Consider the following 25,132-nt stretch of genomic DNA (forward strand, 5'->3'; position numbering starts at 1 on the left):
AAATATGATCAGAAGAACTGGGGTTTGGGAGGGTGCCTCCCTGGGCTCTTGTTTATGTATAAAGTCAATTAGAGCTGAGGGATGGAGTAAGGGATGTGAGGGGTGGGGAGTAAAAAGAGTAAGGGATGCTGCGGGTGGGAGTCTTGTCCCTAATAATGAAGGGCCTGGGGCAAGGGTACAGATGGTAGCGAAACTTTTTAAAAAGTAGTCGTAATAGTGCTAATCATAAATTTCATTAATTGATTTTCATATGACAGGCACTCTGCTAATAGTTCTGATTATATAATTTCATTCTTATAATAGTCCTATGAGATAGATACTATTGTCCTATTTATTGGTTGTTAGAGCTAAAATAGAGGGAAAATTAGTATCTTGCCCAGTATCACAACACTGATAATAAATTCAGAGCCAACTAGTTCATTCTTCCATTCTTTGTTAGCTTTTCAAAAACATCACAGTATTTCTTTCTACTTAAAAAAAATTAAAAAATCCAAGTTACCATGTTCACAGGCTCTGTTCCTGTATGGCTGAAACAGAAATTTAGTGCAACCTGGGTAAGCAAATTTGTCCAAATTCAGCAGAAAAGCAAAAATGGCATGCATGTCTTTGTTTGGGAAACCATATAACCCTCAGCCTTTTCACGTTTATACATAATAGTTTACAGAAAACATTTCTAAGGAAAAATATCAATTTTTTGATACTGAAATCATAATACCTATTTGTGCTAGAGTTTAAAGACTTGTTCTTTATATGGATGCCGGGATGCCTATGCTGCCTGGGATATGATATGGGATATAATAGGGTTTTTTTGCTTTTAAAAAACAGCTTTATTAAGATATAATTTCCATATCATAAATTTCACCCACTTAAAGTATATAATTTAATGTTTTTAGCTTAGAGTGGGTAAAACATCTGACCACATTTTAGAACACTCCATCATCCCCCAAAAAACTTACACCAACTCGAGTCCTAATCTATCATTGCTTTCTATCTCATAGACTTATTTTTATTTATATAGATTTGCACAGTTCATATAAGTGGCATGATACAATATATTGCTTTTTTATTGTCTTAGCATACTGTTTTGTGATTTAGTTATGCTGTGAAATGTATGAGTACTTCATTCATTTATATTACTGAATAATATTCTATCCTATGGATGCACCATATTAAATGTATGCATTCATGAGTCAATGGACATTTGGGTTCTCTACATATTTTGGCTACAGTGAATAACACTGCAAGGAACACTACTGTACAACTTTATGAGTGGACATATTTTTTCATTTCTCATGTTTCGTAGGAGTGGAAATGCTGGTTTACATGTTAATTCCATGTTCAGCATTTTGAAAAATTTCCAAACACTTTTCTTTTTTTTTTTTCCAAACACTTTTCTAAATTGGTTGCACTATTTTACGTTCTCACCAGCAATGTACTAGAATTCCGATTTTTCCACTTCTTTGTCAACACTTGTCAACATCTGTCTTTTCTTTAAAAATCTGTCTTTTTTATCCTAGGCATCCTAGTAGGCAAGAAGTGGTATCTCATTGTGGTTTTAATTTGCGTTTTCCTAACGACTAATGATATTGATCATTTCTTCATGTGACTCTTGGTCATTGTGTTAGCTTTCGAGAAATGTCTTTTCAAACACTTTGCCCATTTTTTAATTAAGCTATTTTTCTTTTTTTTTTTTTAAATTAAGTTAAAAGTGTTCTTCATATGTTCTGGATACAAATCTCTTACCAGATTTACAATTTATAAACATTTTCTCCCTATGGATTGTCCTTTCACATCCTTTATGGAAACCTTTGAAGGACAGAATTTTTTTTAGTTAATAAAATGCAACTAATCAATCTTCTCCTTTATTACTTGTTCTTTTGGTGCCACATCTAAGAAAGCTTTGCCTAATGCAAGATCACAAAGACTTGCTCCTGCTTTTATAGAAGAAGACATTTATAGGTTTAACTCTTACATTACGCTTATGATCCATTTTAAATTAATTTTTGTGTAGGATTGAGATAGAAAGCCTATTTTTTGTTTGTTTGGTTGGTTGGTTGGTTTTGTTTTTTGTTTTTTGTTTTTTGTTTTTTTGTTTTGTTTTGTTTTTTTGTTTTTTTTTTGTTTTTTTTTTTTTTTAAGGTTTGGATTCACAACATGCAAAGACCCTAGTGATTTTAAGTTACAAAATAAATTTTTTACTTTATTCAAGAGCAGGTCTTGAAACAACTTAGTACCCTAGGGAATCTGTCCCTAAATTTTCAGAATTAACCCAGGAATGTGATATGATCCAGAATAGGTTGCATTCTTAATATATTTTGTGTTAATTCAATGTTCAACACTAAAAAATGCCAATCACAAATTGGTTGCTCTATTTTACATTCTCCCCAGCAATATACCAGAATTTTGATTTTTTAAAATATTAATCTTAATTACTCTACATAATTTGATTTAGCAGATCTGTCCCAAGACCCAGGAATCCAAAATTTTATAAGAGCCCTAGGAAAATAATATGGTTCTTCTCAAGCCCACTTTGAGAAAAATTAATTAAAGTGAATGAATTTTATCAAATGGTGAGAATTTTAAGATACTTTTTGTATTTAAACAAAAGCAAAATACAGTCCTAAGGAGACTACAGATTTCCTGACCCTGAGGACTGAGGATGCCTTTATTATATACTATATATATGGATTACTTTACTATAAAAAACACAAGATGTAATCCTGAGTCCCCCTAAATCTTGTCTTCAGTGGCTACATAATAAGAATGTAACCAGCATTATTTTCCTGTGCTATCATAGTCCAGGGACCATTCTGGTTCTAGATGACAGGGAAAACAATTTTAGATTTAAAAAAAAGTTTCCAGAGAATTGCAGAATACGCAAGCATAAAACATGAGAGATTTCTTTCAATCAGCCCAATTCTGTCATTAAAAATGCAATTTTACCATCCAAATATGATGTATTCTAGATATTTTCTTTCTATCCCTAACCTCTTTCAATATGCATTCTTAGTCAAAGACAACATGCTGGGAAGAGCTGTCTTGACAATTGTCTTTAAACTAAAATCTGCATGCTACAGATTTCATGCAAAGCAACCTTATCATTTCTAATTGCTTTGAGCGATGAGTATGAAAAGGAAAGCAGTTCCCAGAAAGCACTCCTCCCTAAAAAAAACAAAATGGTAACGTCACAAATATAAAATTGGGGGAGAAACTTTAATTTATTCAAAAATGTGCAACATAAGTAAAGACAGATGCTGGTTTGAGGGCTGAGCGTGTGTGATCCTGTAGTGTATTTTGCCAATTGTAGGACAACACAGTTGTCAAATTCTTCCTTTACTGTGAATAGTTTATGTGGAAACTGAGTAGTATTTTGTTTTGAAATCTGTGAGGATTGAGAGTAATTTTACTATATGCCATTATTTCCGATAAAAATAATGTTGCTGTATCCACTACCCGTTATTTTTTATTTTTTTATTATCCGTTGTTTTTAACAAAAAACGTGAAGAGGGGCGAAGCTGAAAGTTTTTTGTTTAACAGCAATTGTTTTTAAAATGTGTAATTATTTGAAACTTGGAAAAGGCAGAGTATAAGAAGTTGTCATCAAACTGTGAGCTATACCTTTCTTGCAGCACACAAGGCCAAATAATGTCAGATGTTAGAAACTCGAAAATAAAGGTAAAAGGGAAATCAGTGTCTGTGGATTCTTCTCAGGATGATAAATTTAAGACAACATTTCTGAAAATCACATCGTAGGGTTTTTAGGAAAATACCTGACAGTCTAGATGATAGTTGAAAGAGAAAATAAATGAAAGATATCCCTAGGAAATACAGAAAGACAAATATAAAGTAGTGACTCAAGGACAACATAAACTTATTGCCTTCTGATTTTCTTCACAATAATACTTTTTTTGCTGATTATTATAAGAAATAAATGTCAATGAGACAATGTGGCAGAAGTTGATTCTGCTAGGTTGGTAAAAATGTGAAGGATATTTTGTCTCTGAAAGGTTGGCTCAGAGCTTATAAATATGGTTTCTGGACAGATTGAAAACAAATGAGCTTCAATGTACGATGTTTCAAGGCATGTTTTATGCTTTCTTGATCTATGAACAATCAGGTATTTAATGTTTAACTAGCCATGTACTGTTTATTGGGAAGGAGGGGAAAATCGAGTTTTTAATTCTTCTTTATGAGAAAAAGAAGGAAAGGGATGGTCCTTCGAGTGCTGTAACACGTACAAAATACTTCCAACAAAGGGGTTTGGGTAGGGGCTTATAAATGTGTGCCATACATCAGGATATCCTATTTGAAATAATGGAAATGCATTGAGAAGACATGACCCTAAGCAATTCGGGGGGGGGGGGGGCGTTGAAGAGGAAGGTGGCATGGAAGATATTAAATCATGCTTCCTTCTGTCATTGCCAATTATATATTCAATTTCCGAGTCAATGTTTCATATATCATCAGAGCAATGCATTATAATTCTAAGATGGCTGGCACAGTCATAGTAACATCACTCTGATGTCATCTTAGATTCTGGCAAAGAGCCACAATGAGCATGAAAGTTTAGCCATCCTGAGAAATATTTCTTGTATTTTTAAAAAATAAATGATTAACATTAAGCCAAACTAAAGAAACAACTCATTTGAAGATGTGGAGGTCATTTTCCAACTGTTACTTCATAGTGTACACTGGCATTGTGCCAGGGAGACAGAAGGAAAAGCCCTGTAATAAAATATGTTTTAATAAATTATTAATTTTTCATAGCCAGGCTAAAGATTTAGAAGGAGGATGGCATTTTCTAACTAGGCCACAGGCTTATTGAGGTTAAAACTCTTTCTCTTTTGCCCAACATTGCAATATGGATGAGCCTTTGCTCTAGCTTATGGTAACTGCAGTGCACAATCGATATTTAAATCCTGAAAGATCAGCAATAATGGATGCAAACTGAACAGATCAATATTTAGCCTTTTGTGGACTATAACTTTTATCTTAGCCCCAATTACTCCAAGGCACAGGGGTTGATTTTTTAATGTCTTGTGTGTTTGGAATCTCACTAATTTTAATTTTAAAAGTTAAAAAACACATTGTTAAGATGCCTATAATTGTGTTGATAAAAATTATTTTAAAGTATGCTTAAGTAGGTTTACTGTCTTTTCAAGACCATTTAGTAATAATAAATTTCAATTGTGACATATATGTATGTGGGTGTGTGTATATGTTTAATTTACAGGGAATCAGATAATTTTAAAATTCATGAAAAGGTATTCCCTTGTAATATCTTTGGCAATATTGCATGACCACTTGAGAGATATTTGTACGGCTTATATTTTCAGGATAAACATTAATTACAAATTGAATCAAATGTTAGCATTAAGGTGTTGTTTAATTATTCAGGTATCACAGTATAACTTATCAATTATGATAATTTGTCTCTGAAGTTCTATAAAGGGATTTAAGGAAATCAAAATTCTGAATAAAATAGCATATTTTCTTTAGAAACAGCAATTTCAATTTATTATTCTTTGAGAAGACAACTACTCATAAATGTGAGCTCTTTTCCCCAAAGCCCAACCCTATCTAATGCTAAAAAAAAAAAAAGAAAGAAGAAAGAAAGAAAGAAAGAAAGAAAGAAAGAAAGAAAGAAAGAAAGAGAAAAAGAAAGAAAAGAAAAGAACAGAACTGTACCTTTGGTGATTAAGTCAATTAGAACATTAACTATGGAGAAATATAGAGTAACAGAGCCTTTTCTGTAGGACTTCTATTTTTAGAGCGTGTGTGTGTGTGTGTGTGTGTGTTGTCTCGGAATTAAAAAGGGGGAGAAAGACTTCCAATTATAGTAAGCATACTGCAGTTGATTACTTAAAAGTTAACAAATACAAAAAGCAACTGCTTGAGGAATCTGAGAAGTAAATAAGAACAGGAAAATTGGGAAGAATATTAAAACTTGAATTAAAACCAATATGGTCATGTTGTGTTTCATGTTTTGTTTCTTCTTAATCTCCCACTGTGAGACAAATTAAACTGTATGACGGATACCATCATCAAAATCTCTTGTAATCCCTCCTTCTGGCCAGAAGGCCAGGAAAAAAGCCACCTGTGAGCTTGAGAGTAGGGATAATTCTTTGTTTCCCCCCCTTTTATAATTCTCCTGTTCCAAAGCTAGCCCCAGTGAAGAGCTACAATACCACATTGCAGAAATGGCACAAATACCTAGAGATTAAGAAAGAACACCCATAACTCTGGACTCACAAAGAGAGTAGAGGGATATTTTTAAAAAAATATGTAAAAGAATTCCCAATATTTTTTAAATCTCTTCTATCTTTACTTTGCCCCAAGGACAGGCCCGGATGTACAGATCTGTACAATTTTGAGACCAAGAGATTGAGATAATCCCATCTTTCTGTCTGGTGGCACCAAAAAAAAAACAAAAAACAAAAAACAAAAAACACAAAAAACAGTCCATACAAGCTGGAGAGTGTCTGAGAAATCCCACAGAGGAATCAGCTAGAGAATCCCTATTTGCATGTGAAACAATGCAAGCCCTGAGCTCACCCTCAGTGTCCTTGTGCAGAATACATCTAAGAAGCAAAGCCAAGGTTTTGAAAACTGAACTACTATATAAACCACTGCTACTCCTCCGGTGACAGGCAGACTCAAAGAACACAGTAAACACTTTGAATATTAAATTTACATTAGGATCATCACCTGCAGAAGGCAGTCTGACTTGCATTCTGTACATGAATTGACTGCTTGCTAAGAGAAAAAAAAAAAATCAGCATTATCAAGGATTTTAGGAAGACCTGGTTTCTTATAACAGTTTCCAAATGTCCAGACACTATTCAAATTTACCCATAACATCAGGACCAGGACAAGTTGACCAAGAACTAGGAAAATCTGACCAATTATCAAGAGAAAAGAAAATCAATAGGTGACAATCCTGAGATGACACAGATATAGGAATCACTGCACAACAACCTAAAGAAGTTATTATCAAGCTTTATGAGGTAAACTCCTGAAATTAATGGGAAATTACATATTCTAAGCAGATAAATAGAAACTACGATACAAATGCTAATAGAAATATTAGAACAGAAAATACACCAATATATGGGGAAAAAAAAAAAAAAGCACTGGATGGCCTCAAAGTAGTAGAACAGAGATGACAGAGGAAAGAGATAGTGAAACTGAGATAGAACGATAAATATTGACCAGGTCTGAACCAAAAATAAAAAAATAAAGGAAACAAAATAAACAGAGCTTTAGTGACCTGAGGAATAATATTTAAATATTTAATATTTTTATCATTAGAGTTCTTAAAAGAAGAAAAAGTAACTTGCACAAAATATATTTGAAGAAACAGTAGCTATAAGCATCCTAAATTTGGTGAAAAGAATAGATTCACAGATTCAAGGAGTTCAACAAACTCAATTCCATAACAATCTTAAACACATTTGTACATAGAGAGCTCCAAAATATAAGAAATATTAACAATTGATCTTAAAAAAGAGAAACATAAAAGTCCACAATTACACTAGAAGATTTCAACACCCCTTTCTCTGTAATTGATAAAGCAGTGAGATAGAACATTAACAAAGACACAAAAATTTAAAAAAAAAAAGAAAAAAAAAAACCTTAACATCATCGACTAACTAAAAATAGGGTTTGGCAAATTATGGTTTACCAGTCAGACATGGACTACCACCTTTTTTGGTATGGCCTGGGGGCTAAGAATGGATCTTACACTTTAAAATTGTTGTGTTTTAAAGTACCTACATAATCTCTTCAATTTTGTTCTTGGTCTGCAAAGTCTAAAATTTGTACTATTATTCACTTTAGTAGGTTGCCAATCTCTGAACTACAAAGTGACATTTATAGAACACTTAACAACTACCGACCAGATATTCTTCCAAGTGTTCGTGAAATAGTCACTAAAACCATGTTGTAGGCCATAAGCCAAACCATAAAAAAAATCTAAAATAATGGAAAGCATACATACAAAGTATGTTCTCTGACAATATCAGGATTAACATGTAAATCTGTATCAGGAAGATATCTGGAAAATCCCCAAATAGATTGAAATTGAACAGCACACTTCTATATAACTAATGGTTATAAGAGTATATTGCAAAGAAAAATAAAAACTTTTTAAATTGAATTACTGTACATCAAAATTTGTGGAATGCAGCTAAAGCAGTGCTGAGAGGGAAATTTATAGCAGTAAATTTTGTATTAAAAACAATAAAGTTCATAGATAATCAGAGCTTGTACCTTGAGAAATGGGAAAGAGAATAGCAAATTAAATAAAAAGCAAGCAAAGTGAATGAAAAAATAAGTATAAGAACAAAAATAATGATGTAAAAACAAGACAGAATCAATAAAAACAAGAGGCAATTCTTAGAAATTACCAAGAAAATGCATTATCTACCACTTAGACTGACAAGAAAAAAAGAGACAAGACTAACATTAATAATAACATCAATAAAAGAGGATATTACTACAGATGCTAAAGATATAAATGGTGAATACAGAAATAAAACAAATGTACAAATCATTGTTAGAAGAAATTAAAGATCTAAATATTTGTGGGGCACCTTGGTGGCTCAATTGGCTAGGTGTTTGACTTTTGATTTTGGCTGCGGTCATGATCACGGGGTTGTGGGATCAAGCCCTGTGGCTGGCTCTATGCTGAGTGTGGAGCCTGCTTGAGATTCTATCTCTCCATCTCCCTGTGTCCCACCCCATCCTCCTCATGCACTCTCACCCTCTCTCTTAAAAAAAAAGTCCAAATATTTACAAAATAAATATTATGTGTTCATGTGTCAAAACACTAATATTTTTTAAGATGGAAATACTACCCAAATTGATCTACAGGTTTAATTTAAGTACTATAAAAATCTCAAATTTCTTCCTCATAGAAATTGACAAGATAATGCTAAAAGTCTTATGGAAAATCATGGGACATGGAATAGCCAAAATCTTAAAAAAGAACATAGTTGGATGTTGCAGACTTCTTGATTTTAAAATTTGATATAAAATTACAGCAATGAAAACAATGTGGCCCTGACATAGGTAGACATATAGATCAATGTAAGAGAATCAAGAGCCAGAAATAAGCCTTAACATTTATGATAAATTGATTTTGATAAGTGTGCCAAGACAATTTAATGGGGAAAGAAAAGTCTTTTGAAAAACTGTATTGGGAAAATTGGAATTCCACATGCAAAAAATAAAGTTGAAATCCTTACAACATATACACAGCAATTAACTCAAAATGGAATGTAGATTGAAATTTAAGACCTAAAACTATAAAAAGGAAGAGAAATAAAAACAAAATCAAACTACTGGGACTACACCAAAATTAAGAGCTTTTGCACAGTGAGGGGAACTGTCAACAAAACAATAAAGCAGCCTCTGAGTGGGAGAAGATATTTGCAAATAATATATCTGATAAGGGATTAATATCCAAAGTATATAAAGGACTAACTCAATTTAAAATAAAAAACAACAGCTTACTTGAAAAATGGAGGATTTAAATAGACATTTTTCCAAAGAAAGCATACAGATGGCCAACACACACATGAAAAGATGCTCAAAATCATTAGTCATCAAGGACATGCAAATCAAAACCACAATCAGATATCACCTGTCAGAATGGCTGAAATTAGAAACACCAACAATAAGTGTTGCAAAGATGTGGAGAAAAGGGAACCCTTGTGAACTGTTGGTAGGAACGTAAGCTGGTATAGCCATTGAGGAAAACAAAATGGAGATTCCTCAAAATTAAAAATAGAATTACCATATGATCCTGTAATTCCCAAAGGAAAACACTAGTCTGAAAGATATATGCACTACTGTGTTTACTGTAGCATTGTTCCAAATAGTCAAGATATAAAAGCGACCCAAGGGTCCATTCAGAGATGAGTAGATAAAAAAAAAAAGTGGTGTATGTGTGCAGATGTGTAGTGGAATAATACGTAGCCATAAAAAGAATTAAATATTGCCATTTACAACAACATGGGTAGACATAAAGGTTATACTCACAAAATAAATCAGCCAAGGAAAGACAAATAGCATGTGATTTTACTCAAGTGTAGAATTTAAGGAACAAAACAAAGAAAAAAAGAGAGAAATAAAAAACCAGACTCTCAAATGTAGAGAACAAACTGGTGGTTGCCAGAGAGGACATGGGTGAGGGAATGGGTGAAATAGCAAAGGGGATCAAAACAAAACAAAAAACAAAACAAAACAAAACAGAATAAAATAAAATAAAATAAAATAAAATAAAATAAAATAAAATAAAAGGATAAGACAATCCATATAATGGAAGAAAAGTTTTGTGAATTATGTATTTGATGAGAACCGTGCCTGAAATATATAAAGAACTCATATAAATAAATAATAAAAAGATAAACAGCCTATTTCTTAAGAAAATAGACAAAGATGCAAATTTATTATTTATCTAAAAAATATCTATCTACAAATGACTAAAAAGTACATGAGAGATGTTTTACAAGATCCGCTATAGGGAAATGTAAATCAAAACCACGATGAGATACCACTTCACAGCCACTAGGATGATTATAATAAAAAACTCAGATGTAACTGTAAAGCAGGGCAGCTGTTTTGGGAAAAAAAAAAAAAATGACAGTTCCTCAAAACGTTAAAAATGGAGTTCACTATTGAGCAGTAACAATATTTTAAAGTTTATCCGGTTGGTGTTTGCATAACTCTACACATAGACTGAACACCAGTGAATTGTACACCGTAAATGCATGATCTGTATCTGTGTGAAGTATATATCAATAATGCTCTTATCTGAAAACAAAGCAAAAACCTATACATAGTGTCCGTAGCAGCTTCATTTGTAGTCACTAAACACTGAAACAACCCAAATATCCCTGAACTAGGACATTCATAAACAAACCAAAATAAACAACAGGAAAAGAAACTATTGATACGTGCAACCATATGGATGAATCTCAGATGCGCTACGCTACATGATAGAAGTAAACAGTTATTGTATGACTCCATTTATGGCATCCTGGAAAAGACATAGCTATCGTGATAGATCATAGATTAGTGGCTACAAGGGTTATAAATCATAGGAGGTTTTGACTATAAAAGGATAGCCTGAGGGGCTTTTGGGGATAGTGGAACTTTTTTGTGTCTTGATTTTGTTGGCAATTACGTGATTCTATACGTGAGTCAAAAACTATAGACTCTCAAAAGAGTTTATTTTATTTATCAATAAATGATAATACAATTTAATCAAACAAACATGGCAAATTTTCTCTGTGGTTTATTTGTGCCAGGTGGGCATTCTTTTGGAGTCTTTAATATTGCCAGTCCTAGAAATGACAGCATGGAGTTAGACACTATTACTTTCATGTTCATGTAACAAATGAGAAACTAGAGGTTTGAGAGCTTGAGAAACGTAATCAAAGTCACAAAGCCAATACCTTGGAGCAGAGGATTTGGACCCAACAATGTGATACTGGGTCTTAGTCCATTTGTACCGCTATAACCAAATACCAGGGACCAAGTGACTTGAAAACAACTAACGTTAATTTCTCACTGTTCTGGGGGCTGGGAAAAGTCCAAGATCAAGGTACCTGTAGGCTCAGTGTCTGGTGAGACAAGTCTCCTCGATGATAGCCATCTTCTTGCTGTATCTCACATGGCAGAAAGGACAAGGGAGCATTCGCAGGCCATTTTGTAAGTGGTTCTACCCTCAGGACCCAATCGCCCCACAAAAGCTCCACCTCCAAGCACCATCCCATCAGAGGTTAGGATTTTAACGTACGTATTTTGGAGGGACTCAGACATACAAGTCATGGCACACTAGGAGCCAGACCTCAATCTTTATGCACAATGCCTTTCCATTGTGTTTTCTTATATGGTCAGAGGGGGAAAAAATAAAACAAAACCCTGTAAAGGAAGTGGGTTAGAATAATCACTGCAAAGTGCTTGGGAACTACAAAATCAACAACAAAATTTGTACTTATTTTTTTTATTTTTACTTTAACTTTTTTCTGAAGTTCAACATGATCCAGAAAAATGAGCAATTTCTAAGTCTATGGCTCAATGGATTTTCACAACCCCCAAACTCCTGTGTAACCAGCATTCAGATTAAGAAACAGAACATTCTAAGGTCCCATTCGTCCCCCATCCCTAGAAAACCCTCATGCCCCTTCTGGCTGTTACTCTTCCATAAATCCTGACTTCTAAGCTCACAGATTCACTCCTCCTGTTCTTGAACTTCATATAAGTGGAATTATAGAGTGTGTGCCCATCTGCGTCTGGCTTCTTTAGCTTGGCATGATGATGTTGTGTACGTCAGTCCTTCTTATTGTTCTAGGATTCCATTATGTGACTGTAACATACTTTGTTTATTTACCGTTTTGTTGATGGGCATCTGGGTGGTTTCCAAGTTTGGGGCTGTTGTGAACCGTCTTACTGTAAGAATTTATGCACTTGCCCTTGGGTCAACATGTGAACGCGTTTATGCTGGTATGTTCCTGGGAGTGGATCTGCTGAATTATAAATTCTGTAGGTTTTTTACATAAAATTTGCAGTTTGACAAATCATTTAAAGACCCCTGAAATGGACCAAGAGACCTGTGTCTGAGTGCATCTCTGTCCTACAAACTGACACAAATATTCAGTGAAGCATGAACATTTGTCGATGTTTGGTGCTAAGGTCATAGGTAAGTTTTACCTCTTTTTGATCTTACCTTATGGTATGAATTTTGCATACAGATTCCAGTTTATGTGTTGGGGTACATTCTACACTCTTTATGAATACTTTTACAGTCATCTCCCTAAATTCTCCAGATTTTTTTTTCCTAATTCAGAAATATTTCATCTCATAATCTACATAGTCAGTCAAAGGTTCTCCAAAATAATTAAACTGGCACATGTACTAGCTTTTTATTCCAGATGTTTTGACAAATGCAAATCACAACAGTTGTATTAATTACAGTTATCTTTAATTATTAAACAATACAAATTACTGTGTCAAACTATATCCTCATGTTGGCTCAAGAGTAGTGAGACTTAAGTTTCTGAAAACTAAGCTTGATGCCCCCAATCATTCAGAATAAATAAAATGTATATGTTTCCTTCTTCTGTTGGGCCAAACTGAGTATGATTTATTTTAATTGTTTATTTATCTGAACCCCTTGACTCCAATATAATTTGGTCTTTAATCTGATCAGACATTTGTTATAGTTCAATCTTTCAGAGGAGTTCAGAGAATTTCAGCATCTTAACCAAAAGTGGGGAGAGAAAAATCAAAAAGAAAACTTCAGAATTAATTTTCACAGAAGTTTATCATCTCATATTTTTAGTCCAATCTAATCCTGATTAAAAGCTATATCAATTTCACATTTTTACAGTTGAACTATAACATAATCAAACACATGTTCATGGGCAAGTCTAATGTTTGTTTTCTTCCTTCAAATAAAGTCATTCAGATTTTGTCAGTAATCTCCTTTTCATCTTTGGATTCACATTCCATCTTTAATTGATTTCAACAGCTTTTTTATGTGTCAATCAATAATAGGACATTGACATACAGAGGTAAGGTTCAGTAGCTACTAAATATGAGAGATGATGCTTTGTAAGGGTATAAATTAAAACATCAGTAAATAATTTTGTATTTCCCATCACTTTATGGCATGCAATATTAAAGTATTATATTCAAATGATTTACCAGCAACAAAACGCTCTACAATATATTCTTGAATAATTATTATTTATTTAATGCTAATTAGTTGAGCAGTCAATGCTCCCTCTTTAGTCATCTGGCATACTACAGATCTTTTAAAATCAACCCTCACTTTCCAATGTTCTAGTAATTTAACCACTGAAGCAATCTATACATTCTATTGTTGGCCAAAACAACATACCTCCTACCATTCGATGAGAGGAGACTGTTCTTCATTTATTTATCTTATCACTGAATTTCATTGATCATAATTATGTTGTTACTCCAAAATCCAGCCTTATTTTTAACTTTTATACCATGATTTGTGACCATTCGGAATTTCTCAACAATGAAATACTCATGGATCCTCTGGGACAGCAATCTTTAATTTTCTTAAAATATAAGCCTAATTCATTAAAATAAGAGATATTTGGACTATCAAATTTGAGGGCATCTTTATGACAACATAATACTCGTTTCTTTTATGTTTACTAAAACTATGTGGTATCCATTCACAGGACTTATACATTCTTTTTTCTCTTTCCTTGACTTATCTCAACCTTTCTCAACCTTATCATCATCTCATTCTATCTTGTGTTCACTCCATAAGCTACCAGCACAGTGAAGGCAATAGGCATACACAAGGAAGAGGAAACCAAATCTCGCATCATCTGTACGTCTGAGGTAAAATGAAGCTACAGTTAGGAATGTTTCTCTTCTAATGACCAGCTCCTGTAAGGTGTCCCTGCTGTCGCAGATTGCTGATGGACATCATTTACATTGTATTACTCATGAGGATTTCCCTTTGGAGTAATTCACATTAGGATTACTGAAAGACCATCTTGCCCATATTCTCCTTAGCTCCGTGGTTAGAGCATCTCAATGAATCTCTCTATTACTTACCCCCTTTACAATTTAAGCTAGACATATTTGTAACTTGAGAATGTTTTATCCCATAAATCACAATTGTCATTGAGTAGAACAAACAGAAACCAGGAAAAGAAATGTTGAGATTTTCTGGACTATGTCTAAGACTCTGGTTCTCAATATACTTGCCAGTTTCTTTTAACTTTCTGTATCCTAATAACTAGAATTTCATATATCAGGGAGAAATACTGCAGCATGAAGAAATGTTGGATGTGGTAAGGTAATTGAAAAGCTGGTGCCTCTTTTGTGAAAGTATATTGTCTTTTTTTTTTTTTTTTTTGGTCACCCTGAATATCAATCAGTGTCTCATGTAGTTAATACTGTTGCATATAAAAAGTCAGAATTCTGTTCCATAATTCCCTCTTCTTTAATTGTTGGAGAGAAATGTATTTTAAGCTCAAGTTTCAGCTTCTCAAGTTTGGGAACTGTTACATATTATTTTTAGTTTGAGTTACAGTTCATATTACCTTACACAATATTCTTTAAGGATGTAAGAGATTTGAAGGATGGCTGGAATGTCTTCCTCAAAACTCTGAAACCTTCTCCTTTTCTCTCTCTCTGAAACTGAATCCTTTATCACATTTTCCCAAATTAATTACAAAAGTTAAAAATTAAATCTTACTTTTGTCCCCCACATTAATCCTAAGTAGATCAGTTATTTTGTCCATATTAATGGGAGCATAGCACTGGTGAGATTTAATTTCAAACTTTTGTAATTATAGCTAAAATTAAATTTTACCATGGATGAATTGTCCATGTCCTAGATGAGAGGAGACTAGGAGGATTAGCAATTGGACCTCCAGGATGACTTATGTTATCTTCGATAATTAATTAAAATCAATGTGTAGAGGCCTATATTTGGAAACCTAAGGAGTTTCCAAGCAGGAGTTTTTCAAATTCTCTCTCAAGTGTGGTGTAAGGCGTACAGGAGTTACAGTGCTTTGAGAAAATTCTAGAAGATCTAAAGTAGTCCAGTGAGCTTAGAGTACCTTATTCTGGTTACTGAATTAAGCAGGACTAGGTACTCTTCCTGGAATACTGCAGAAATTTCATAAAGTTGGAAAACATAGTGTTTGTTTCTCTAAAGGCTAGATAGCTGAGAAGCCACTATAGGGGGTGAAGAGATGGGATAGTTTATGCTTAAAATCGAATCTGTACGGAAAATTATAGGAAAGTGGGTAGGAAATCTGTTAACTCTGAAGACTCTCTTTAAGTGAAAGCAAACACAATAATAAAAATTTTGGTTATATCTCAAAATGTAAATGGAGAAAGGTGTGAATGTAGTTATAATGTAGAAACTGTACAACAAGGTTTATTTAAGAAGCATTGCCCAGAAAAAAAAAAAAAAAAAGGTTTTGAAACATTTGAGGAGAAAGGCCTTATAAATTTCAAAGTAGTAATCAGAGCAATCAAGCATTACCAAGTTCAGTGACTAGGCACTAAGGGGTTTTCCTGGATGTGTAGTTATTTTATAAATGCCATACCAGAGAAGTGTGTCACTCCATTAAAAAGTCCAGCTGGGCATCTGTTTCCCTGGCCCCGGCAGCCCCATGTTTCCAAGTGCGAGGTTGTACCTAGAATGGCAGCTGCCCCTTTTTACAGCCGGTGCTGTTGGGTTCATGCATGTGTCTCCCTGGCATCGACAACAACTGCGATGTGGGCAGATGTATTCTGATGCCTCCCATCTTGACATCTGTCCAGCATTGCTCTGCACATCCATCCTGACTGCATCTTAGGAAAAAGCATTTTCACACTGCTACTGAGGAATTGATTAGAGCTGGGTTGTTTTTGTTTTTGTTTTTGTTTTTGTTTTTTTTTCTTCACAAATTAAATACACTACAAATGGCACAAAGTGGAAGACTTACACCTTGCCTATAATCTCATGGCAACTGTGTTTGTGCCGAGAGGGAACAGGGTAGACTTTTATTTTGCTCATCTTATTCTAACATGTATTTACTGTAGATTTGGTTGATTTTTTTTTTCCCGTCAGCTGCTTTTTTTAGTATTTTCTTATAATGTTTGGTTCTGGTCATTTGAGTTTTCAGAGTGTGTTTAGTCACCCTCTACTGCCAGCCAGGCCAGCCTCAGGTTTAACTTGAAAAATAGTTAAAAGGTACATCCACTTCTAAGCCTGGTGATTTGTTAATATGACTGGATTAGGAAGCATGTCCTGGCCTTTGTGCTCATGCTAGCCGTGCTCTGCTTTTTCTCTCAGCTCTATCTATCATTAATGACAGGTGTAGTCTCGGTGTCCAAAGAAGTCTTCTTAGCGTACTCCCAGACTCTGCAGTTTCCCCTTCTACATTCATAGAATTTCACAGCCTGCTTCTTCAAATGAAAACTATCTTGAATTGCTCTGAGGCCTCTCCTGTGGTCTTGAATTAATATCCAATGTTGGTATTTCACTAAGCTTTCCATGTCTGTTTATTTCATCTCTACAACTAGACTGTGAGGTGCACAATACGCGTTTCCGTATCTTGCCCATTCTTCCCCCATCCTACCCCCAGATGAACTATGACAGTGTCTTGAATGTAACAGTTGCTCAGTACATTCTTGTTAATTCACATTTTAGTTGCCAATTTGAAGTAGAAAAGATCAAATCTAATTCCTCATCTATAATAGCTTAGATGTTTTTAATAATCTGATCAGAGCTAGCAGATATATGGCCAAAGAGAATCAAGGGGAATTAAAGTTGAGAAAATATTCTGTTGGGGAGCACTAACTGAGTTGGTGTCTGCTGCGATTTTGTCTGAGTGGATGATGATCATCTGAGTGATCATCTGTCATTCTAGGGAAATAGTTCATTCGTTTTGTCCTAGAATGTAGTAATAATATAATAGCTTCCATAACATTTTTTAAAATGAGAAGCAACATAGTAAAAGCCAAATACACAATGGAGAGCACATAGCCTTCCATAATTATCATCATCTACAATATGATCTAAATCATCAATGTTACCACTATTAGGCCACTAATAATTGACATTTCATAGTCACAAATTTCCCTTGACAGAACAGCATGTCAGACATCTGTTACCACTGCACTCCATTGCTTCTGCATATTTATATTAACCTCCTTGTTGACCTAATATCTGTCTTCTGCTTCCAGATACAACAGAAGGAGGTCCTCTGAACTCCACTCTGCTACTTACAGGGCCCACCACCATGTTAGGCAGCAATCTCTGTCCTGAGAACCTATGCCCGTCAGCAAGTTGAATCCTGTGTTAGATTTTATGCTGCACAGCTAGATTTTCGCTCAAAAGCCATTGAATACATTAGAAAGATTACTTTGCCCCTTCTGACTCTAGCAGAAGCAATAAACTTGAATGCTACAAAAAGGCTATGAATCGCTGGCCTCTGAGCTTAACAGTTGGAAATAACAAACGACCAGGCTGGCTGTTATGACAGTGTCCATCACTGGAAGTCCACAGGCTCTCACATTCTCTGTCTGCATACTTTTTACTTGGAGCCAACATCTTCCCTTTCAGTCACAGAGACCACTGGCTGGCTCTCAGCTTGTCTTTCCCTCCACAAGGCCCTTGGCTGTACTGATCAGTAAAATGCAAATCCCCAAACACTTCAGGTTTTCCTCTACCTGCAAAGGTTTCTAAATGTTCTTATCTAGGGATTGATTCCAATGTGAAGCTTTTATTTATCTTTCCAACTTGAACTCTTGCTTTTGTCAGCAGAAAGGGAATATAACATCTATATTTTAGAAAGTGACCTATGGGGTTTCCTTTTTATTTTAGTTATCTGAATAAAAGTCCTCAGTGGGACTATCATTTTTATCATGTTCCTAATCACATGGCAGCTCTCTTATGTTTGCCCAGAAATGCATTTAATCACTGATACCTTCCTGTTCTCTCTTATTTCTTCTCTTAACTTGTTAAGCATTTCCTGTGCGCCAAAAATAATTCACTATTTCTCAGTTTTCCCCTCACTTCTCAGTTATTCATATTGTCGTCATAACCGTAGACAAAGTTTATGTCTTTACACCTAACAATCTTCCTTCTACATATTTCCCAGGCTGCTTTATCCTTTACAAGAGTCAGATGTAGATATCAGGCCTCAAAGTGCCCCAGATAATGGAAAGCAAGAGGTCGAGAGGAGAGGGTGAAGCCTCCAGACAAAAATGTGTGATGAACAGATTTTCATGGTTTAATGCCGTTGTCTAGACTATGCATCCCTAAGACCTACCACAGCTTGGGGACTAGGGTAGGAATGGGATGAGACACAGAAAAGCTATAAACCTCCTAAATAGACACTAAAAATCTTTGGCAACTGTAACCAAACTCCTTCCACACCAAGAATTATACTCTCTTTAGGGAATTACTGGGAAAAGAAACATCTATTTTGTGGAGGGAAGGTGAGCACAAAATGTAGGACGTTTTTCTGAGTTAAACAAGGTTGGAATAATGGAGGTGGATTCTTGTCTAAAGAAGAGAATAAGCTCCCCTCGCTGAGATAACTCAATGAATTTTTCTAATCCGAGAACATTGGGATGGGGGTAAAATGTCCCACAGGAGAAAAATCTGCTAAATTTTAGGGCTTTTCAAAGGAAAAGAAAACTAAGAGTTTCATACTAAAAGGTGCTGACTTAAAAGCACTTCTATTAGGACAGCTTATGAAATAAGATAACGCCTGATATCCCTAGAGAGCCATGATTAATTGGTTTGATCGGGCAAGCCATAAATAATGATTACTCTTTCTGATATACTCCCATGGAATTAGGAATTAGGGAGGAATTAGGGACTATTAAAAAACAAAAACAAAAAACATGTGCTATGAAAACCTCACCATCACTTTAGGAGATGGATGTTGCCCCCTATTAAAGAGGAGGAAAATTAAATGTGGGGATGTTAGGTAAGTCATTGAAAGTCACAGAGTTAGTAAGGTAGGAGAGCAACTAGGTCTATCCTGTCACCAATACTTTCCCCTTGAGCTAATGTAATCACATCTGATAGTGATTTGAACGAGTGCAAAGACTGCGGGCGTTTTTGCTTTGTTTGTTTGTTTTGTTTTCTCCTTGAACCAGGGGATAAAAATATTTTACATGATTTTATTTTTGGATTAAAAGATGAAATAATGTGCTCCCTTTGGTGCTGGTATGGCACCGGATCTTTTATTTCCTCCGCACAGCCGAGGAAGCCTTAAGAGAAAGGAAGATATTTTCCCGTGTACTGTGTTATTAGGTGCACAGTCTTTGGAGACCAATATAATTCCTTTATGTTTTCTCCAGAGAAGACATAATGATACAGGATTTTCAGTTGGAACCATCCACGCACAACAGAAGCAACAGTGGTTTCCATCTGTGTAAAGTAGATGACAAACAACTAGAATTATTGGAAGCCAGGTAGTTCCCAGGTTTAAATCACTGGAAAAGTAAAAATCTGTCATGTCTTGATAAAGCGTGTCTTTAAAAATAACAAATGCAGTAGCCTCCAAAGAGAATTATGTCAGGAAGAGGAAGCTGAAAAAGATAAATTCCAATACAAAGTCTGAAATCCTGAACCATGGATGTATCTCGTGTCAGTCTACAGATACGCTAAAAGTTGAAGACACCTTACTTTGCTCACCCTACGCGATTGTATACATGTATCTCAATTGTATGGGTTTGGTTGAAATTTTATCCTTTTATTTTGCTCCAGTACTCTTTCTAGATGAACAAATGGATATATAGAGATATGGGGGGGGGGGGGGCGGGGAGAAAAAAATATATTGCCCTAAATGGCCTGGGGGTACACGCAGCTTTCAGTGATAGATTTAAATGGCCATGAATTTACACTGACCTTACAATGTTCCTGTTTATCCTGAAGTGCACATACCATTTCCCCCCTTTGGTGCCTTGATTAATGACTCTTCACTTCTTTTCTGTAGTTTCTCTTTTCTTAACTTCCCTGTTGATAAGTATGTTTCAATTCGAAAGCAGAGTGTCACCGTGGAGTTGGGGGTCACTTCCTGTTGGTCTTAGTTACTTGGAATTGCCAGCCCCCCGGGTCTAGCTTTTACAGTGCTACAAATATTTCATCTCGCTGATGTAGTCCCCGTGACTGGGCCACATTGTCTATTATTTTAGATTGAGTGGCCCGTGTTTCCTTTTTTGTATGACACTTGAGTAACATTGTATGACTGCTGACCCTAAAGAAAATGAGATGTACCTCCCCTAAGACAAGAACCGAGCACCGAAACTTCTAAATAATGTTTAAAGAGAAGTCAGCGTGCTAACTCGAGACTGTAAATCTATGCATGCTTTCCAAGTTCCTAAACTTAATTTTCCTGACATGCCCTCTGTGCCAGTTCCACTTGTGCTGAGTCCCGAAAACTATGCAATCTTGAAGTACTCTGTCCTCTATAAGCATCCGGGGGCACGGACCTAATTTGATCACAGTTAACTCTACTCAAAAACACTGAAACTTAGAACAACACCCTAGCCTGGCCAGATTCAAGTACTTGCCTGCAGCTGTTTTCCTCGTGCAGGGCAAAAGCACCGCATCCCTCAGGTAAAACTTGAGGTTTCCAGTACTTTTCATAATCTGATAAAATGAAAATGAACTGCAAGGTCTTATTCCTTGTATTATCAAATACAGCTTTTGAAGTAACTTGAGAATAAGAAAGATGGCTTGTCCTTGCCTATAGGATCACTCTCAATTTCTCTCTGTCTCTCTTTCAGTCCCCTCTCCCTCCCTCCCTCCTTCCCTCCCAGTCTCTCTCTCTCCCTCCCTCCCTCTCCTCTGTGGAACAGGCAATAAGAAAACAAATCTCAACTGTGCAATTTGTAACATTTTTTCCCATGACGCAGTCTATCATTATTTGGATGACTAAAAGCTTTAATTATTTACTTTTGGGAGTCCCTGAAACCCATGTCATCACAAATACTGAAGAATTTTCTGGGAAAGGTTTGAAACACTTCCAGTTAAACTCTTGACTTAATATCTCAAGAAAAAAAATAATGTTTCTACCACATATTTTATTAAACCCTTTAGGTCCTTTTACAAGAGAGGAAATACCAATTAACGTATAATTTAGCAGAACAAAATATTATCCCATTTCAACCAGTACCCACTTCCTTGAAGTTTATTCAAGCATTAATAACCATTTAATGCAATTTAACTACACTGAGGTATCCATTACATTAATATAATATATCCATCAGGAAATTAGAGTTTTGTTTCCATGAATTTTGTATTACAAGAAGGTCTTTATAATTTTATTCCGCATTTTATGATCCTTAATTCCAACTCCTCAGTCCCTGTTACAGTGTGAGATGATCAAAATGTTACCAATGCTCAAAGATTACAATCACTCGATTTATTTAGCCAGGAATCACAAGTCATTTTTGTATATCCGTATATATTTGAGGATTTCAACCACTAGCTGTTTCAGGATCATCAAACCTCCTTAGGAACATAACAGTGCGACTAAGTTTTTGAAAACTGATTATTAACAATGATCTGTTTAAAGCATACATACTGGGATGATGTGCATAAAGTAATATCTTCATGGTCTGGAGACCTATACAGTGTTTTCAAGGGTAAATTATATTACCTGTGTGGACAGTTCTATCAACAGATACATTCTTGAATGCTTTAGAGCTTCAGCTCAGGAAATACTGATCATGGAACCTTAGCTATGTTTCACTATATAAGGAAAACTAATCACATGATAGGGTATATGAGAATATTAGATATTAAGAAGACATGATAGGCCTTCCACTGAGCATCCTTTATCTTATACTAAATGCTTAGAAAGCTAAAAAAAAAAAAAAAAAAAAAAAAACTTGATTAAAGGAGCTGGCTATTTTGTTTCAGAATCAGAACAAGGTTCTCAGGGTTCAAGTGAAAGCACTTTCTACAGTCTAATGAGCTCTCATCTAGATAGGAAATAAAAATGTGCAAACAGCAATGAAAGACCCAGATTCACACTTTGAAATACCTTTGCTCCCATGTTAGAAGAGTTGAGGGGATATTCCGTCAAACTTCTGGAACCCTTTGCAACCTCCCTCCATATCACAACAGCATAGAAACAAATTACATTGTCAAGGGATCACTTTATCTTAATGTAGAAAAGGTCGTGAACTTATGTGGATCATATTTGCCTTTTCAAGTAAAATTTGAAACTTTACCTGAGTATTTGTATTCTATTTGCCTAGTCATGATCTACTATTTTACCTTTTTTTAATTAATATATAACATTCGCTTAATTGATGTCTGAAAAGAGAAGCTTTTGGAACCGATAGCCCAAAAGGAAATCTCAAAAGATTGGAAAGTTCCTAAAATCCTACTAAGGGAATTTCAGAGGTCATAATTTGATTAATTCAAGAAAAAGTTCCTGCTACCGAAGAGGCTTGCAAGCGTGTACGTGGAGAAAGTGAATACAAAGCCAAGCAGATAGTCTATGAATTGTGGCAAAGTAGACCAACCATATGGCCAAATCTGATCTCTTATCTGCTCCTGAGTTGAGATATTATATAAGAAACTGTATAATTTTCTAAGTTTGCCTATCTACATTTTCTCCTTGACTCTGGTCAGGAAGTTACTCATTAACACTGTTCTGAATGCTAGATGCTAGTAGGCAAAAAAATATAAAAAAAGATAAATGCATCTCCCAAAGATTTTTAGCTAGGTCCATATGAGTAAATATTCTGTGTCTTCAGCTAGCTTTTCCTACTCCATCTTTGTTATCCATATGCCTTATGATGAAGTAAAGTAAGATCATAAACGTATGTTGTTTGGTTCTATTCACCTTACTGATCCCACAGTTAGGATGAAGTCTTTAAGGAGTAACGCTTCAGAGAGAAAAGATCAATAATTTGAAATTCCTTGAGTAGGACTTTCTTACCAGATGACAAGGAGCAAGGACAAAATAGAGTAAAGAGAGGCAGCCAATATCTACTTTAGCAGTGGATCCTGCAAAGGATTTCTGACAGAAGGTGCAATCCTGTTTCGCCACACTTTCTCCACTGCTTCATATTTTTTTCCATCCCCATATCTACCTTCAGATGAATAAACAAAATCTCTTCCCTCATGTTCCTTTTTAATCTCTCAAGCTTTCATATTCATTTAATAAACATTCATTAGGAGCCTACTGTGTGCCAAACCTCGTTCTATATGTTTATCTTTTGGCCATTGAACCTCTTATTTATCTCCCCACTTACCTCCTGGCTTCCCTCCATTCCGGGGATGTGCTGGACTGCTGCTGCTCGATCTGTACTATCCAAACTTCTGGTCCAGGCACTCAGGTACTATTCATGACCCAGAACACCCAACTCCAAATTGATTCCTCACATTTTATCAATTCCCAATTGTACAGAGAAGTTAATATTAGTGAAGACTAAAAAAGAAAATTGTTACATAATCATTCAAAATAAAGTGTGAGCAGCATAAAAACTCCTTATCAAGGATACCACCTTTAAAAATTAAAGAAAAGTAATTTTATCAAATAATTTATAGATGAAACTCTAATTGGTTAATTATTACAACGTTTTAAAAGAATCTGCCACCCACTTATCTGTCAAAAGCTGGCATCCTTTCCCTCCACTTCTAAATCTGCCTCCCCTTCTAATGTTTAAGGCCACCAGACTTACTAAGATAGCCACTTGGATGGGTGACACACAGAATTGACAAACTGATTCTCGACCTGTCTGATTATCTCACATTGGGATGGCATGGTCTTAAATTTGATAGGAGGTAATGAAAATAGATATCAAAATTGTTTCTATAAATAAAAATCTTTAACAAAGAAAAAAAGAAAAAGGAGGGAGGGATGCGGGGGTGTCTCAGTGGTTAAGCATCTATCTGCCTTTGGTGCAGGGTATGATCCCGGGGTCCTGGGATCAAGTCCCACATTGGGTTCCCTGCATAGAGCCTGCTTCTCCTTCTGAATATGTCCCTGCCTCTCTCTGTGTGTCTCTCAATAAATAAAAATAAAATATATTTAAAAAATGTTCTAAATATAGAAAATAAGGACCAATGAGGAAAACAAAACATAAAAATGGAAATATTGGTCATACTCATGGAAAAATGGTTTTGTGAGAGGAAATTTTTGAGAATGTAATAAACAGCCTGTGTGATTATATGCCAGTAATCCTTACATTAAGGAGGTATTATTTTTCATTGCTACATTATTTATTGCATGTCTTAAGAGAAGTTTATTGGGACCCACTTTTATGCATTTAATATTTCCTACTTCAGGGCAGCCCGGGTGGCTCAGTGGTTTGGTGGTGACTTCAGCCCAGGGTGTGATCCTGGAGACCCAGGATCAAGTCCCACGTCAGGATCCCTGCATGGAGCCTGCTTCTCCCTCTGCCTGCGTCTCTGTCTCTGTCTCTCTGTCTCTCTCTCTCTCTCTGCCTCTCATGAATAAATAAATAAAATCTAAAAATATATATATATATTTCTTACTTCAGTGTCTCAGAATGTTAACAATTCTGAATTCAACATTTGTGTTCACCAAACAAAATGTTAATAATTTTTTAGCCACCAGTAGGATGTACAGAC

General features: G+C 35.2%; 1 long non-coding RNA gene across 8 annotated transcripts in view; it reads right to left on the reverse strand.

The window, feature by feature from the left end:
- LOC102156728 overlaps window positions 1–25,132 on the reverse strand; it is a 266,073-nt gene that overhangs the window by 136,303 nt on the left and 104,638 nt on the right. For all 8 annotated transcript variants that reach the window (XR_005374309.1, XR_005374310.1, XR_005374305.1 and 5 more), the window contains exon 3: window positions 23,791–23,966. This is a non-coding gene — a long non-coding RNA (uncharacterized LOC102156728). The remainder of the gene's footprint in view (window positions 1–23,790; window positions 23,967–25,132) is intronic.

The sequence above is a fragment of the Canis lupus genome, chromosome 19 (genome assembly GCF_011100685.1).
Source record: "Canis lupus familiaris isolate Mischka breed German Shepherd chromosome 19, alternate assembly UU_Cfam_GSD_1.0, whole genome shotgun sequence".
Taxonomy (NCBI): Eukaryota; Metazoa; Chordata; class Mammalia; order Carnivora; family Canidae; genus Canis; species Canis lupus.